The sequence below is a fragment of the Mixophyes fleayi genome, chromosome 2 (genome assembly GCF_038048845.1).
Source record: "Mixophyes fleayi isolate aMixFle1 chromosome 2, aMixFle1.hap1, whole genome shotgun sequence".
NCBI lineage: Eukaryota > Metazoa > Chordata > Amphibia > Anura > Limnodynastidae > Mixophyes > Mixophyes fleayi.
In genome coordinates, this window is record NC_134403.1 from 235651803 (window position 1) to 235669819 (window position 18017).

Below are 18017 nucleotides of genomic sequence, written 5' to 3' on the forward strand. Positions count from 1 at the left end.
GTTCCAGTTGAAAAAAATATTTTAAAAAAAATGCCTCATTCTACTGAGATCTCTTGAAAGTCAGAGGCTTTCTTTACAAAAAGCAATACGGTGAGAAAATACCTGCAACAAGCCAAATATTTTTTTCCCTTGAACTCATGATCTGTTGCCGCAAGTTTATCTGGACCTGGTTTTAAGTACTTGAGCAAGTGATAGGAAGGTTGCTGTGTTTCTACCTTCCATGTTACTCACCTGCGCCCCATCACTTTACCTTTCCTTCCCTCTTAATTACCCTCTTTCCATAGTGGGGTGTGCTGAGCAGGAGAATTATTTCTCCTCTTTGAAGAAGATTGTATTTTATTGATAATTTTGAAGTTTCTGACTGCCTACTTATGCTTGTTCCACCAACCAGTGTAATGCTTTGCATACTTGTGTGTTAGGTCTGACTATTATTGTTATAATAACGATTACTATTAATCTTTATTTATAGGGTGCCATAGGAGGTCCGCAGCACCATACAGACAGCAAACAACAAGATAGTGCATGGTATAACAGTACAGTACAGTAAACAACTAACACTACAACTAAACACAGCTACTGGGAAAAAAGGAAGACGACCCTGCTCACAAGAGCTTACAATCTGTTATGATCTGCCTTGTAGATTTGTGTGCATTTTACCATGTGTTATTATTTGCCTTGTTTTCCTGTGTGCATATTACCCTGCAGTACCTGTGATCCTCCAGAGGTGCTGTTGTTTGGCCTTTCCTATCAGGGGTTAACCAGCACTGCTTGTTAATCATCCACACCTGTCTGTGGCCTATATATGCCTGCATTTTCCTGTATCCTTTGCTGGTCATTGAAGTTCCTAGCCTGCTCATGTGTCTCTGTTCCTGGTTTCAGTTAAGTTATTTGCTGCATTTCATTATTATTTTACCTGTTTGCCAAGACCTGGAAATCCGTTGTTTCATTCAGCTAGAACTGTTTATTTGCCTTCCCTGGACTATACCTTTACTGCAATAAACAGTTTAAATGTTTATATCATGTGTCTGGCTCCATGGCTGTTTATCAAGGAATTGGTTTTGAACAGAACCATAACAGAATGACCAGCCAAATAGAAAGCCTTGGAGTCATGTGGAAAAACCCTGCTTCAGATTTCTCCTGGAACTCTCATTGCAATTGATTTCATTTGTTTTCTCCCTGCAAACATGTCTGCTCTACAAATGGCCTCTGCTACACTGTCTACAAACGGACTTAATTCTGTTACGCTCTCAGCTGGCTCAATTTTCTGCTATACTTTTGGACCCACTCAGGAGACAATCAGAATCTGTTTCTCTGAAATCCAATACTGTTGATATGCTTCAGCCAACTCTGCTGCTGAAACTGTGCTGCCAGCACCTCTTAATATTACTATGACAAATTTGCATTTAACTAACAACTACAGTGTAACAAATGCCCGGTTCACAGGTGGTCCACGCCCCCACCTGACCGAAGAGACGGCGCAGAATAACCAACAAACTGTGTCTTTACTGTGCAAGTGATATACACTTCATACAAGCCTGTCCTCTCCGCAGACCACGACGGCCTACCAAACCATCTTCTGTTGTTACTTATCCGCATTCTGGATTTGTTTACACTTCACCTGTTCTGCTCCCTGGGATGAGACCCAATCTGTCAACCCCAGTTACCTGTCCAGAGGTGCCAGCACCAGCCGCCTGTCCTGAGGCGCCAGCTCCAGCCGCCCGTCGTGAGGCGCCAGCTCCAGCCGCCTGTTCCGGGGTGCCAGCCTCTGTCTCCTGTTCTGAAGTGCCAGCCTCTGCCTCCTGCTCCGAGGTGCCAGCCTCTGCCTCCTGCTCCGAGGTGCCAGCCTCTGCCTCCTGCTCCGAGGTGCCAGCCTCTGCCTCCTGTTCTGAGGTGCCAGCCTCTGCCTCCTGTTCTGAGGTGCCATCATCTGCCTCCTGTTCTGAGGTGCCATCATCTGCCTCCAGCTCCGGTGTGCCATCATTTGCCTCCAGCTTGGTACCTTCTGCCACTGTGTCCGGTCCTGAGTCTCCCACAGCCTCTGCACCCGAGTCTCCTGTTGCCGTGCTGCCCATTTCCCAGTCTTCAGCCGCTGTCTTTGTTCCTGAGCTGCAGTCTGCTCCAGAGGGGGCGCTGCCCTTCCAGTCTGCTCCAGAGGGGGCCCTGTCCCTCCAGGCTGCTCCAGAGAGGGCCCTGTCCCTCCAGGCTGCTCCAGAGAGGGCCCTGTCCCTCCAGGCTGCTCCAGAGAGGGCCCTGTCCCTCCAGGCTGCTCCAGAGAGGGCCCTGTCCCTCCAGGCTGCTCCAGAGAGGGCCCTGTCCCATGCGGTTCATGGTCATTTTGAGTCTGAAATTGAGACTTCTAGAGACTTGGTGGATGAACTTGACAATCCTTCTTGTGCTTTCGAAGAATTGGGCTTTGTCTGCACTCCATTGGAGAAGGGCTCACTTATGTCTCCTAGAAAATCCCGCAAGAGGGGTAAGCAGAAGAGAAAAGCCTGAAAGAGACTTTTTATGGAGCGTCTGGAATCCGCTCCTGTAAGGGGGAATAATGTTATGATCTGCCCTGTAGCTTTGAGTGCATTTTACCCTGTGTTATTATTTGCCTTGCTTTCCTGTGTGCATATTACCCTGCAGTACCTGTGATCCTCCAGAGGTGCTGTTGTTTGGCCTTGGTCTGACTATAATTGTTATAATAACTATTACTATTAATTTTTATTTATAGGGTGCCATATAAGATCCGCAGCACCATACAGACAGCAAACAACAAGATGCATGGTATAACAGTACAGTACAGTAAACAACTAACACTACAACTCAACACAGCTACTGGGAAAAAGGTATAGGTAATGGGAACAGAAAGGAAGACGACCCTGCTCACAAGAGCTTACAATCTGTTATGATCTGCCTTGTAGCTTTGTGTGCATTTTACCCTGTGTTACTATTTGCCTTGTTTTCCTGTGTGCATATTACCCTGCAGTACCTGTGATCCTCCAGAGGTGCTGTTGTTTGGCCTTTCCTATCAGGGGTTAACCAGCACTGCTTGTTAATCATACACACCTGTCTGTGGTCTATATATGCCTGCGTTTTCCTGCATCCTTTGCTGGTCATTGAAGTTCCTAGCCTGCTCATGTGTCTCTGTTCCTGGTTTCAGTTAAGTTATTTGCTGCATTTCATTATTATTTTACCTGTTTGCCAAGATCTAGAAATTCGTTGTTTCATTCAGCTAGAACTGTTTACTGTTTATTTTCCTTCCCTATACCTTTACTGCAATAAACAGTTTAAACATTTATATCATGTGTCTAGCTCCATGGCTGTAATCAAGGAATTAGTTTTGAACAGAACCATTACACAATCTAAAGGGAAACTTTAGATTTAGATGCCTACTGTGACAGGCTGCGCCTACTGTGACAAACTCCTGCTTGCATTGCTGTGACTTCATCTACCATTGCGTATGGCAGTAGCCTTGTCTACCACCGACAATGGTGTGCTAACGCTGCCTACTTTTCAGTTGGTCCCACCTACAATTGATTAGGTCTCGCCCACATCAGGCCACTTTCAGATTTTTTTTCGTCCATGGACAGTTTTAGTTCCCAATCCGCCCCTGGTAAGGACATTACACTCTGAAGGGCTTTGTCATGGACTTCGTTTACCTTTCCCTCTCGTATAATATTGCTTCATGTTACCCGAAGTGACATGCCAGGCTTCAGGTGCTGTGAATGGTGATGGTGACTTCAGGCAACCGGAGCTTCTTGGTTCTGCTGCTTCTGACAGCTCTTTGGGCCTTTTATCTCAACCAAGCTGAAAACACAGAGCCTTCCCTAGGGCGAGTCCCATTGTTCCTGTTGAGTGACCCTGAACAGTCAACGTGTCACAGTCAGACCTCTATGGGGGGAATTCAATTTACTGCGTTGTGAGAATAATGTGGATAAAGTGGAATTACAAATTATTAGGGACATGGTTTTTAAACAAATTTGGATTAAAAGCTGCTGACAAAAGAGGAAGAATTCAGATCAGTAAGTATATTGGGGTTTTATTATTTTTAATAAAAAGCTGTGGTTGTAAACAGGGAGACGTGATTTACTTAGCATATTGTTTTGTGGAACTACAGGTCTCAGCCAGCCATGGGTTTCAGGCCATGTTGGCACTTGTGGTTCTCCAAGTGCCAGCATGACCTGGCTGCAATGAGTAGGCTGGTGCTTGTAGTTATACAAGCATTAGCATGCCCTGATCGTTTATGGCACCCTGGCATGGCTGGGACTTGTAGTTCCACAAAACAAAATGGCAACTGTTTGTTTTACTTTATTATCGCCAATATTACCATTACTATCCACAGCCCACGGGTATAGGAAGACAGCTAGCGCTTTCAGCACTGGGCTGGTTATTCCTAGAGGGGGGCCCAGTTGTTATTTTGCCGGACCCCAGCCCAGCGCTGAACAGCCTGGGGTTGGTTTGTCATTATGGCAGGGGGATCCCTGCCACGTGTCCCCCTGCCATAGTGCCACCCACTTCAGGCTGGTTTGCCTAGTGCTGGTTATGTGAAAATCGGGGGGACCCCACGCAAATTTTTCCCCGATTTTCACACAACCAGCAGTAGGCTGCCAGCATTAGGGTTAACAGTGCTCAGACAGGGGTATCCCACGCTTTTTATTTTTTAACATTTATCTATTTTAAACTTGACAGCAGCGGGGACCTGCGGCTGAATAGATAGGCAGTGTAAGAGTGAGAGGCGGCGAGAGGGTAGGGGGGGTGAGAGATAATAATTACTGGGGCCTGGGCCCACACTGCAGACAACAAGCTTATTATTTTTTTTCCCCATGCACCCGGCCGGGAGGGGCAGGGCTAATCGGGAGAGGGTGGGGCTAATCGGGATGGCCCTGTCAGTGACAGGCTGTCACTGACCTAATGAGAACAGGCAGCAAATCAGACTGCTGCCAGGCTGCCTGTCATTTCAGAGCACGGCCGCGGAGCTACCAGTCCCTGAAGATGTGGTGAGTACAAGGGACTGGGGTGTGGGGGTGTTATAGCCTGGCTTTGTGTATATATGTGGAACTGTGTATGTATCTGTATGGCAGTATGTATGTCTATATGTCAATATATGTGTGTAGGTATATGGCAATATATGTGTGTAGGTATATGGCATTGTGTGCGTATATGATGTGTCTGGGGGGGTGATGTGGTGTACATGGTAGTGTACAGTGCTGTGTATCAGGGTAACACAGAGGAGGCAGCACCTGAGGTGAGCTGGAGATCTATCATTGTTCTTAGACAGTGTATATGTCAGTAGTGACCTGGTACATGGTAGTGTACGGTGCTGTATATCAGGGTAAGACAGAAGAAACAGGACATGGCAGGGGTTGGGAACAGGTAAAAAGAAGGGTACATATATCACAGAGAGGTCATTGCATATATTAATGTTTACATTTTCAGCCATCAGCTATGACAAAGATTTACAGCGTATTTACCCCAGAACCAGCTTGTTATAATTTTAGCATTGAATAAATCTGCTTTCATTATAGTACCAGTGTTTCTAAATTGATCACTTATGATATTTGCTCAAGCTACAAAATCCTTGCAGTGTTCCATTATGTGATTACCTCCATAAGGGATAATTATATACTATACAATACATCCTATGAGTTGGTCCATTTGCATCATGTGACACTGCCTACATTCTCAAGGATATAATATTACAAAGAATATCATTAGAGCCCTATGGACTGGAGTTTACTTTACTAACCATTTGGAAACTGTAGTAGGTTAATGCATTAACCTCAGTAACAAGCCCTGGGGAGTCTCCGTACCCCTCCCATCACATCAGAGGAAATGGCACAGGGACTGAGATTTGTCCACCGGCTTGGGCCCCAGAGACTGTCAATATTCTCACTAGGGGAGACAAGCACAAAGGACTGCAGTAATCACAACCACGTGGGGAAAACCACGGCTGTAAAAATACATGCTGCAGCATATAACTGACATAGTCCATATAAACATTTCAAAATGGAATTCAGAATCCAAAACTCATAATATCCTAACCATATATAGTGAAGTGATCCCAATCGCCATCTCTTTACTAACAGTTGGTTTAAATGGTCTGGCTGAATTTGCGATGGAGAGAGTACGAAGCCTGCCGGTGAGGGATCTAAATATATCTCCTGCGATGTTTCCCCATAGGTTATAATGGTTGGTGCCATCTTCACATATATATTTATATTAAAAGCTGGTGCACAGGGGGATGACAATTGAAAGAAAGGTTGGTGAACAGTGGGTGACGTAAGAATACAGCTGGTGCACAAAAGGGTGGCATATGATTGTAAAACCTGTGCATAGGGGTGATAAAGTGTGAGAAAAGCTGGTGCACAGGCGGTGACATGTGAGAGAAAAGCTGGAGTAAAGGGAGGGTGACATGTTAAAGTATAGGTGGTGCATAGAGTGTGACATTACAAAGAAGCTGGAGCGTAATGTGCAACGTGAGAGAAATTCTTGTGTGTCGGGGGTGATGTGAAAGAAAAGCTGGTGCCCAAGGGGTGACGCATGAGAAATGGTGCGCAGGATGTGACATGTAAGAAAAGCTGGTGTGCAAAGGTTGACATTGGAGAATAGTGGGTGTGCAAGGGGATGACATCAGAGAAAAGCTGGTGCACAGCACTAGTATAAGAAAAGCTTGTATACTGGGGGTGGGGGTTCAAATGTGTAAGATAAGCTGGTATACTGAAATATGTAAGAATAGTTGGGTGTGATGTGAGAAAAAAGCTGATGTACATAGTGCATCAGTGCACAATGTGTGAAAATCTGGTGTGGAGGGGTGACATACGAGAGAAAATCTGGTGCGAAGAGTATGTTGTGAAGGAAAAGTTTGTGCACAGTACGTGATGTGTTTTAGAAAGGTTGGTGCGCAGGGTGTGACATTTGATAGAAACGGTGTGTGAAGATACAGGGTGTATCTGGCCCAATGCTACCCACTTCATGCTGGCTGGTGCCTTCCTATGCCAGGGAAGTCTACCCAGCACCTTCTAGGATTCGTATGGTCACTCAGGCAAAATGCAGTTATAAACATACAACAGTATATTTATTGTCATACAAACAACACTAGAATCTTATGTACACACAGTAAATAAATGCCAGGCAGGTTTACCACATTATCTGTCCCTTACCCCAAAAACTTAAGGAGATATAGTCACCTGCTGTCCAGACTTCACGACCCATGGATCCCTCTCAGCTGCATATATAGAGACTAGTTAGAAAACGATAATTCAAAACTAGATGCACCTTCATGAATGAAATCCCAGCATAAACACCCCTCCCCCTTGGAGTTGTTCCTTATATCCCAGGTCAAATTTCCACAGTCTTTCCCCTCCCTGGGCAAACCTCTGGGTCTACTCTACTTAACTATTGGTCAGTGCTGGACTAGGGCAGTTGGACAGGGGAGTGAAGATGAGCTGTCCTTCCAGAGAGCCTCCCCTGTTAGATGGCCTGTCTGGACTAGCCTGGTGAGAACAATGGACACTAATTAGTTTTCCTACTCCAGAACATGATCCCTACCCACAATCTCCCTGGCTTCACGTTAAAGACAATGAATAGCAACCTTACTGCAAGTCATCAATATACAATATACATATGTACACTGAACTACAATGTCCCCTTAGCCACATGTTATTGGACAATGAAGTTGTAGTCTGGTGAGCTAGGGAACAAAGCATGGGCTATAAAAAGTACTATAATCCACATTATGTGAGAAATGAGACACTGAATGCTCACAGGGTTATCCCACTCATTTCGTCACATATACCTCCCCTACTTTTTTAGCCCTTGTTCCCCAGTGGCTCCTTTGCCCCAAGTAAACCTTTCTCCCAAGTCCAAAGTTTCTGGCCTGCTGTGGTTTCTCCTGGGTCTGATGGCAAGGTAGACAGCAGTACACAGTTTCTCAATCTCCCACCCGGGTCCCATGGCTGCAGGCATATTTTCCCACCCAGCTGGAGTGGGGGATTTATGCTCCCTTGTGTCATAAGATGAGACAACAAAAATCTGGGCCACTCCTGTACACACCTCCATGGTAGGAGAGTTGTAGTCCAACATCCCTTGTGTGCCTTATTCACCCTTAATTGCCCAACTGCAAATAGTCCCTTGGCCTGTCCTCTGTTTCTGGAGACCATGCTCCCTTCCCCACATATTTGAATGAAAACTGCCAAGTGGCAGGCAAACTTTCTGGCTCCTTGTCCATTTGTTTCTGGCAAAATTCCAATCCCCCCTCCCCAAACACTCAAGGGAAAACTGCCCAGTGGCAGGCAAGCGTTGGGGCTCCATTAATTCTTTGCTAATGGGGAATCCTCTGTCCCCCTCCCAAACCACATGTGGATGCCCCTGTAATTATGTTGGTGTGCATCTCCCCTCCCCTGCTACCACATCCAAATGTTGCACTACTTCCCTCGCCTCTGGCGCATCGGAGTAGTGTGAATCCTCATTGGATACAGACTTGTCCTCCTGGCAGCAAATCAAAGTGGATGGTCCAGTGCAGGCCTCTTGTATTGGGTCCTGGATACCCAGATTTGGAGCTTGAGTGCGATGCATCAAAGCTTGTGGGGCTGGTGAATCTTGCTGTACTGGTGCCCCCTCAGACACCCACTCAGTCAACATCTCCTCTTCTGCCAATTCTGCGTAGGGAAAAGTATAAGAGTAGTTTTCCCAGGGCCCCATGGTAGTGGTCTCTGACATGACAATTCCTTTATCCTCTCCCATTAAGTCGGCCATACAGTCTGTAATCATGATTTCTGCTGAGATCATATGTTGAGCAATTTTTTGACTCTCTTCTGCCACAATTGGGTACAGCCGTACATCACTTGCACCGGAGAGCACACATACGGTATCCTGCGTTACTTCATTAAACAAAACATTTTCAGGCACAACAGGGGTGGATAACTGGTCTTTTCTGTAATTCTGTTCTAAATCAAACACAGTCTCAGGTGCCAATAACACTGGCAAATTATCAGAAGATGCTACTACATGGTACTTACTTGGTAGCTCTTTTCCATCCAAGTCACCAAATGGCAGGATTTCTCCTAATCCTTTCTGAGTAGTCAGAGGTACAACATCCTCACCAAGCAGTTCTTCTCCAGTCTCCCCCAAGATAGCAGCTTGGACAACTGTGTATAATCCACTGGGATGGACCTCCCCCTGATTAACAGACTCAGCAGCCATCTTTTTAGAGTGTGACAAGAGATATTCCAATTGGCATTTTTCAGTATTCACTCGATAACACTGATCCTGCCACATTTCAGTGTCCATAAATCCTTGCTGCCATACCTCATCCTCTGCTTCTTCAAAACTCTGTTGAAGACATTGCATTTGTTCCCAGAGAGGTATGTGGGGACCTAAAGTGAGCATCCATTTCCTATAAACACTAAAGGCATTGATGGGATTCTCCTGATCTTTTAACAAATGTTTGAGGATATCCATGTGTGTGCAGTACAGGTAAGGTACACCCCAGATCTGGCATTCCACTATCAGCTCCTCCATACGCATTGTCTCTAGTGGATCTGTAGGATCTGCTAATGGGACAGATTCTATTAGTACATTTGCAGGGGATTCATCAGGCATGTCCCTGTGCTGTAACAGTCCATTTCTGTCTTGTTTGTACTGCTGATTATTATTGTATCTGGATTCTCCCTTGGCCAGATTCTACATAGTACAAATAACTTCATGTGTAAAATCATCCCATTCTGGTTCATCCCGAAAATTACAGGCACTTGCTTCCTCTTTCAACATTAGGAACACATCCAACAGGTTCTCCAATTTCTCATGTAGACTGGCTCCTTCCCACATAATAATCATTGGGCACTCCTCATCCCAATAATCCAAAATGTGCTGCATTGTGGTGGGGTGGTGCAACACATCCATATCCCCATCCTGCAGACTCTGCCACAGTCCTTCATCCCAGTACACCTTTCTCCTGGTTGTACTGGACTGCTTCATCCCTTCCTTTGGGAACTTTTTCAACACTGAGCTGTAATCTGGTCTTTTGTTCCTAGAGCTCACACCCATTTTACTTCCGGGGATCACCTCACTGTGATTTCCTCTCTTTGAGACACGGTTCTATCTTCAGCTCTCCTCTGGTGGGGTGCGCTTCCCCTTATCAAATCGGCACTTAGGCGGCATCTTCCCTCGCCTAAAGCCCACAACGCTTTTCGTGACACTTTCTGCCTTAAAGCCTTTAGGAGTAAGTTCAGGATAATGTGATAGTGCTAACTGCTTTGCAGAGCCCTGGAATGTATCATGATACAGTTCCCCTGCAGCTCTACCCAGAGAGGACCTGGGACTGAGTGACCCCACTGCTTGCCACCAAAAATGTGAAGATACCGGGTGTATCTGGCCCAATGCTACCCCACTTCAAGCTGGCTGGCCACCCACGGGTGCCTTCCTATGCCAGGGAAGTCTACCCAGCACCTTTTAGGATTCGTATGGTCACTCAGGCAAAATGCAGTTATAAACATACAACAGTATATTTATTGTCATACAAACAACACAAGAATCTTATGTACACACAGTAAATAAATGCCAGGCAGGTTTACCACATTATCTGTCCCTTACCCCAATAACTTAAGGAGATATAGTCACCTGCTGTCCAGACTTCACGACCCATGGATCCCTCTCAGCTGCATATATAGACTAGTTAGAAAACGATAATTCAAAACTAGATGCACCTTCATGAATGAAATCCCAGCATAAACACCCCTCCCCCTTGGAGTTGTTCCTTATATCCCAGGTCTAATTTCCACAGTCTTTCCCCTCCATGGGCAAACCCCTGGGTCTATTCTACGTAACATCTTTCGCGACCTTACCCTGTGCAGGGTCCCATCCCAGAGGAGCATTCCCGTGCTCGAGGTACCAGTAGAGGAGGTAGGTCCTCAGCTAGTGGTTGCTGGACAAGAACCAAACAGAAGAACAAATACAAATAAATATTTGGACGTAGTGAGGGCATTACGTATATATGTTAAGAGATCTGCAAAGATACGTAAGACAGAGTCTCTATTTGTGTTGTTTGACTTTTCCAAACGGGGATGGCCAGCATCTAAGCAAACTATTGCCAGATGGCCTACCCTGACTATCAGGGAGGCTTATGTCCAAAGTATTAATCTCCCTGTGCCGAAACGTATTGTTGCCCATTCTACCCGGTCGGTTGGGGCGTCTTGGGCGGCTCGTAGTGGAGCCACGGCGGACCAGCTGTGCAGAGCAGCCACCTGGTCCTCGGTCCATACCTTTACGAAATTCTACCAATTTAATATATTTGCGTCTGGGGACGCCTCCTTTTTGGCCGTAGTGTTCTGCGTACAAGGAGATCAGAGAGGTCCCACCCTTCAGAGGGATTGCTTTTGTAAGTCCCCATGGTTAAGGAGTGTCCCCCAGATGGATAAAAGAGAAAAAGGGATTTATACTTACGATAAATCTTTTTCTCTGAGTCCATCTGGGGGACACATTGATCCCCCCGTCTTTTCATTGTTTTGTCTCCACTCCCCCCTCTGTTGAGTGGTGTGTCTTGGTTGATTGGCCTATCTTCCTAATGGCTTTTGTAATCAAACTGAGGTATGTGGGAATTGGCGGGGGTGATATGCTGTCAGCTGAAAAAAGTTAACTCTTTGGGTGCCAGACTCCTCCCCCCGACTCAACCCCATGGTTAAGGAGTGTCCCCCAGATGGACTCAGAGAAAAAGATTTATCGTAAGTATAAATCCCGTTTTTTTTAGGGATTAAGAAAAATATTGGAAATTACAGTGGCCAAGTGATTCTTAACTGCCGTGAAATTCTAGGTTTATAAATTTATTATCAATATTTTCACTTTAGAAAAAGCCATGAAATTCCATAGACAAAAAACCTTACAGTTTAACATGTCCGATTAAGGTTCCTTACACACCATCTAAAATATAAGAAAACTATTAAAACTCTTCCACTCAAACTCCAAAAAGCAAAGAAATTACAACGATTAAGGCAAAAACCTTACTGGATGTGCTACTTACAATACAGACATGGTTTGCCATCACATCCTGTGGTTAGCTGCAGATTCAGCACTATCATGGAGTGAGGTTGCTGTCACTCACAAAATGGTGGATCTGCTAATTCACAGATTTGTGTGTTCACTGGAATACACACATGCAGTACTATTACATTTTGTTAGTTTAGCTTTATCGTAGTTTAGGGCCTCAGTGTATTAGAAAAAGACAGTAGAACAACTTGATATAAAAAGTAAAACTACAAAATAACAATATATTTGAAATGCATTTAATTGGTGTAGAAGCCTCTACTTAGTTTACCAGTGAGCAATGCCCATCCTAAAGCACACCCTACATTTGGGACAAAGTCCTATGTACGAGACAGTCTCACCATAATCGGGACAGTCCCTCCTTGGTCTTGAAACATACTACCCCAAGTATCTCCACATTACAGCACGACCCCCAAGTCCCACCACATTACAGCACGACCCCCCAGTCCCTCCACATTGCAGCACTATGCCCCCAGTCCCTCAACATTACAGCATTATGCCCCCAGTCCCTCCAAATTACAACACTACCCCCAGTTCCTTCACAATACAGAACTATCCCCCCCAGCTCCTCCACATTACAGGACTTTCCCCACCCCCTCCACATAACAGCACTCTCCCCAGCCCCTCCACATTGCAACACACACATCCCCAGTCCCTTCACATTACAACAATAACCCCCAGTCCCACCACATTCAAGTACTACCCCCCAGTCCCTCCACATTACAGCACTACCCTCCAGTCCCTCCACATTACAGCACTACCCCCCAGTGCCTCCACATTACAACACTACCCATCAGTCTCTTAACACTACAGCACTATCCCCCCCCCCAGCTCCTCCACATTACAGGATGACCTCACAGGCCCTACACGTTACACTACCCCAGCTCCTCCACATTACAGCATGATCTCCCCCAGCTCCTCCACATCACAGCACTACCCCTATTCACACCACATTACAAGACTATGCCCCCAGTTTCTCCACATTACAGCAATACCCTCCAGCCTCTCCTCATTATAGCACTACCCCCTAGTCCCTTCATATTACAGGACTATGACCCCAGTCCCTCCACATTACAGCACTATCCCCCAGCCCATACACATTACAGCACGACCCCCCAATCCCTCCACAATGCAGCACTACCCACCAGTCCCTCCACATTGCAGCACTACCCTCCAGTCCCTACAAATTACAGCACTACCCCCCAGTCCCTACAAATTACAGCACTACCCCCCAGTCCCTACAAATTACAGCACTACCCCCCAGTCCCTACAAATTACAGCTCTACCCCCCCAGTCCCTACAAATTACAGCACTACCACCCAGTCCCTATACATTACAGCACTACCACCCAGTCCCTATACATTACAGCACTACCACCCAGTCCCTATACATTACAGCACTACCACCCAGTCCCTACAAATTACAGCACTACCCCCCAGTCCCTACAAATTACAGCTCTACCCCCCAGTCCCTACAAATTACAGCTCTACCCCCCAGTCCCTACAAATTACAGCTCTACCCCCCAGTCCCTACAAATTACAGCTCTACCCCCCAGTCCCTATACATTACAGCTCTACCCCCCAGTCCCTATACATTACAGCACTACCACCCAGTCCCTATACATTACAGCACTACCACCCAGTCCCTATACATTACAGCACTACCACCCAGTCCCTACAAATTACAGCACTACCCCCCAGTCCCTACAAATTACAGCTCTACCCCCCAGTCCCTACAAATTACAGCTCTACCCCCCAGTCCCTACAAATTACAGCTCTACCCCCCAGTCCCTACAAATTACAGCACTACCCCCCAGTCCCTACAAATTACAGCACTACCCCCCAGTCCCTACAAATTACAGCACTACCCCCCAGTCCCTACAAATTACAGCTCTACCCCCCCAGTCCCTACAAATTACAGCACTACCACCCAGTCCCTATACATTACAGCACTACCACCCAGTCCCTATACATTACAGCACTACCACCCAGTCCCTATACATTACAGCACTACCACCCAGTCCCTACAAATTACAGCACTACCCCCCAGTCCCTACAAATTACAGCTCTACCCCCCAGTCCCTACAAATTACAGCTCTACCCCCCAGTCCCTACAAATTACAGCTCTACCCCCCAGTCCCTACAAATTACAGCTCTACCCCCCAGTCCCTACAAATTACAGCTCTACCCCCCAGTCCCTATACATTACAGCACTACCACCCAGTCCCTATACATTACAGCACTACCACCCAGTCCCTATACATTACAGCACTACCACCCAGTCCCTTTACATTACAGCACTACCCCCCCAGTCCCTTCACATTACCCCCCAGTTCCTTCACATTACAGCACTACCCCCCTTGCCCTTCATATTACAGTTCTATCCCCCAGTCCCTACAAATTACAGCTCTACCCCCAAGTCCCTACAAATTACAGCTATACCCCCAAGTCCCTACAAATTACAGCACTACCCCCCAGTCCCTTCATATTACAGCACTACCCCCAGTCCCTCCACATTACAGCACTACTCCCCCCAGTCCCTCATTACAGGACTGCCCCCTCAGTCCCTACACATTACAGCTCTACCCCCTAGTCCCTTCACATTAAAGCACTACCCCACCTCCCCAGTACATCCACATTACAGGACTATTCCCCCAGTCCCTACACATTACAGCACTATTCCCCCAGTCCCTACACATTACAGCACTATCCCCCCAGTCCCTACACATTACAGCACTACCACCCAGTCCCTACACATTACAGCACTACCACCCAGTCCCTATACATTACAGCACTACCACCCAGTCCCTATACATTACAGCACTACCACCCAGTCCCTATACATTACAGCACTACCACCCAGTCCCTTTACATTACAGCACTACCCCCCCAGTCCCTTCACATTACCCCCCAGTTCCTTCACATTACTGCACTACCCCCCTTGCCCTTCATATTACAGTTCTATCCCCCAGTCCCTACAAATTACAGCTCTACCCCCAAGTCCCTACAAATTACAGCTCTACCCCCAAGTCCCTACAAATTACAGCTCTACCCCCAAGTCCCTACAAATTACAGCTCTACCCCCAAGTCCCTACAAATTACAGCACTACCCCCCAGTCCCTTCATATTACAGCACTACCCCCAGTCCCTCCACATTACAGCACTACTCCCCCCCAGTCCCTCATTACAGGACTGCCCCCTCAGTCCCTACACATTACAGCTCTACCCCCTAGTCCCTTCACATTAAAGCACTACCCCACTTCCCCAGTACATCCACATTACAGGACTATTCCCCCAGTCCCTACACATTACAGCACTATTCCCCCAGTCCCTACACATTACAGCACTATTCCCCCAGTCCCTACACATTACAGCACTATCCCCCCAGTCCCTACACATTGCAGCTCCATCCCCCCAGTCCTTAAACATTACAGCACTATCCCCCAGTCCCTCCACATTACAGCACAGCCTCCAGTCCATTCACATTACAGCACTGAGCAGACACAGGGGTGACTATGGGAGTGGCTGTGGGCAAACGCAGGGGAGACTATGGGGGTGGCTGTGGGCAGACGCAGGGGAGACTATGGGGGTGGCTGTGGGCAGACACAGGGGAGACTATGAGGGTGGCTGTGGGGGTGGTTGCGGGCAGACATGGGAGATTATGCTGGTGACTGTGGGCAGACAGATGGGAGATTATAGGGGTTGCTGTGGGCAGACACAGGGGACACTATGGGGGTTGCTGTGAGCAGAAAAAGTCTTATTCTAGTAGCTTGTGAGCAAAACAGGAGACACAGTTCAGTGTAAATATTTGTAATACACAATGCTGTGCTGAGAACACAAACACCGGCTCTGTATATTGTTTGGAGCCAAATGAAATGAAAGAGAAATACAAGGGACCTGCTAGACAGGTTGTGACAGGCGATATTGTACCTGATGGGAGGTCTTCCAGTCTAAAGTAAGCTACAGCACAAGAATTCTGTAACACTGGAATATGCGGTTCCGTTCCAGCTGGGGCCGCCGATGTGCAGCACAATGCTAAAATGTCTTCATTGGTGATTTAGGCAGCGCTTGAAGGAGCGATACAGTGGATCCTCTATACAGCCGTCCTGGGTGGTGCTGTGGTCATCACCGCTACTTCAGCCAGGTACCGTCACTGTCTTTTCTCCCCCCTATCTCTTTGGATTATATTAGAGAGTGCTCACCTTTCAATATAAATTACCTCCTATACTTACTGATCTGAAGATACAGCAGCACTCTCCATCTGCTCTGGGATGCCTGTGTGTGTGCTTAGTTCAGATGCTGTGTATATGTGACATGGGCATGTGCTTTATGTTGTACCAGCGCCGATGACGGGTATTATGTGGCCCTAACAACTGATGGCCTTTCTGACACTGGTTTAGTACACTTGGTTTAGCCTGACATCATCCATTATGCCATCCAATATTCCCATTGCTCTGTATGATCAGTGCTGGAACTACTGAGCACTTTTAAATCTCTCGCCCCCAGCTCAGTGCAGTGAAAAAATTAACTGACGTCACAGAGGGGGCGGGAGGTTTAACATGGCTTCCCCAACAGCCGCATTTGGCACTGCACGGAGAGATAAAAACTTTGCAATAAGAGCGGTGCAATGGCCAATAATGATACAATGTGCCCCACTCAGTTCCAAAACACCAACCAGCCCATATATAGCCAACAAATAGGTCTAATTCCTCTACAGTTTACAGAACTAAATCGCTATGGGAGGGGAAAGCCAGCCATATTTGTGCTCGAAAATGAAGCCACATATACTACACCCAGCACAAGTCTCTATCTGACATGCGCAAAGTTATGAACTTTTCTGAAATCCGCTATCTTTAAAATGGGGCATATTTTACCAAATTGTAAAAAAACTATAACATTCTCAAAACTTTAAACCCTCAAAGGCACTCCTCAGCCACAATAGCTTTCTTACAAAACAAACCCTAAGTCTTTAAACCTCCTGTACACTGAGTTACGCTCTCCCAAAAAAACAGAAAAAATTTGCAAAATAGGAAGTGGGAAAAAACTTTAGATTAATCCTAGTCATTTTTTATTCTTTTTTTCTTAAATTTGGCATGCGACACCTATGGACGGTTCTTTATTTGCATGCCAAGTTTCAGCTTTAATATTTTTTAAAATGTAGCCCCTCAAACACCATGAACTCCCCTCTCACAGATTTAACATGGCGGAATGCCGTTCCTTAGATGCAACCTTAATATAAGGGCACGACTGTGTCCTTATAATACATATATACACACATTATATTTTTATATATATATATATATATATATATATATATATATATATATATATGTATGTGTGTGTGTGTGTGTGTATATATATATTCCATAGACAAAAAACCTTACGATTTAACATGTCCGATTAAGGTTGCTTACACACCATCTTAAATGTAAGAAAACTATTGAAACTCTTCCACTCAAACTCCAAAAAGCAATGAAATTACAACGATTAAGGCAGAAACCTTAATGGACAAGTTAGTTGCGCAATACATACTCTGTTCAATAGTTCCAGGAGAATCTCGCTGCCACCAATAGGCTCTTTCACGGCACCTAGAACTGGTTATTTCTGGGTAGCTGATACAACACACCTTTGCTGTAGGTTGGCTTACTATGGATCACAACTGCTGGGCACCAGGCAGAGCGTTGACAAAGTGACGCTGAGTTCAACATAGGAAGCCAGGAAATGGATTAGAGTGTAAGCTCTTATCTGTTGGTCATAGGATACAGCAGGCAAAGGGCATCAGGCAGAATCTTCAAGCAGTGATGTTTATTGCTCAAGACTTTCAACAAGGACCTATACACACTAGTTGAAGGTATTAGTGATCAAACAGAAGTACAGATGGTATACTATTGTTGAAATACAAAATACAGCTCACATATACTGTTTCTGACACAAGTGTGGGGAGGGGGTAAGCCAGTCTCCTGATCCTAGCTGGCACCACAAATTCTGAGATAT

The 18017-nt window shown here is 46.1% G+C and overlaps 1 protein-coding gene across 5 annotated transcripts in view; it reads right to left on the reverse strand.

The window, feature by feature from the left end:
• The window catches only part of BRPF3 (bromodomain and PHD finger containing 3), a 170605-nt gene that overhangs the window by 51978 nt on the left and 100610 nt on the right, over window positions 1–18017 (reverse strand). The window lies entirely within an intron of this gene.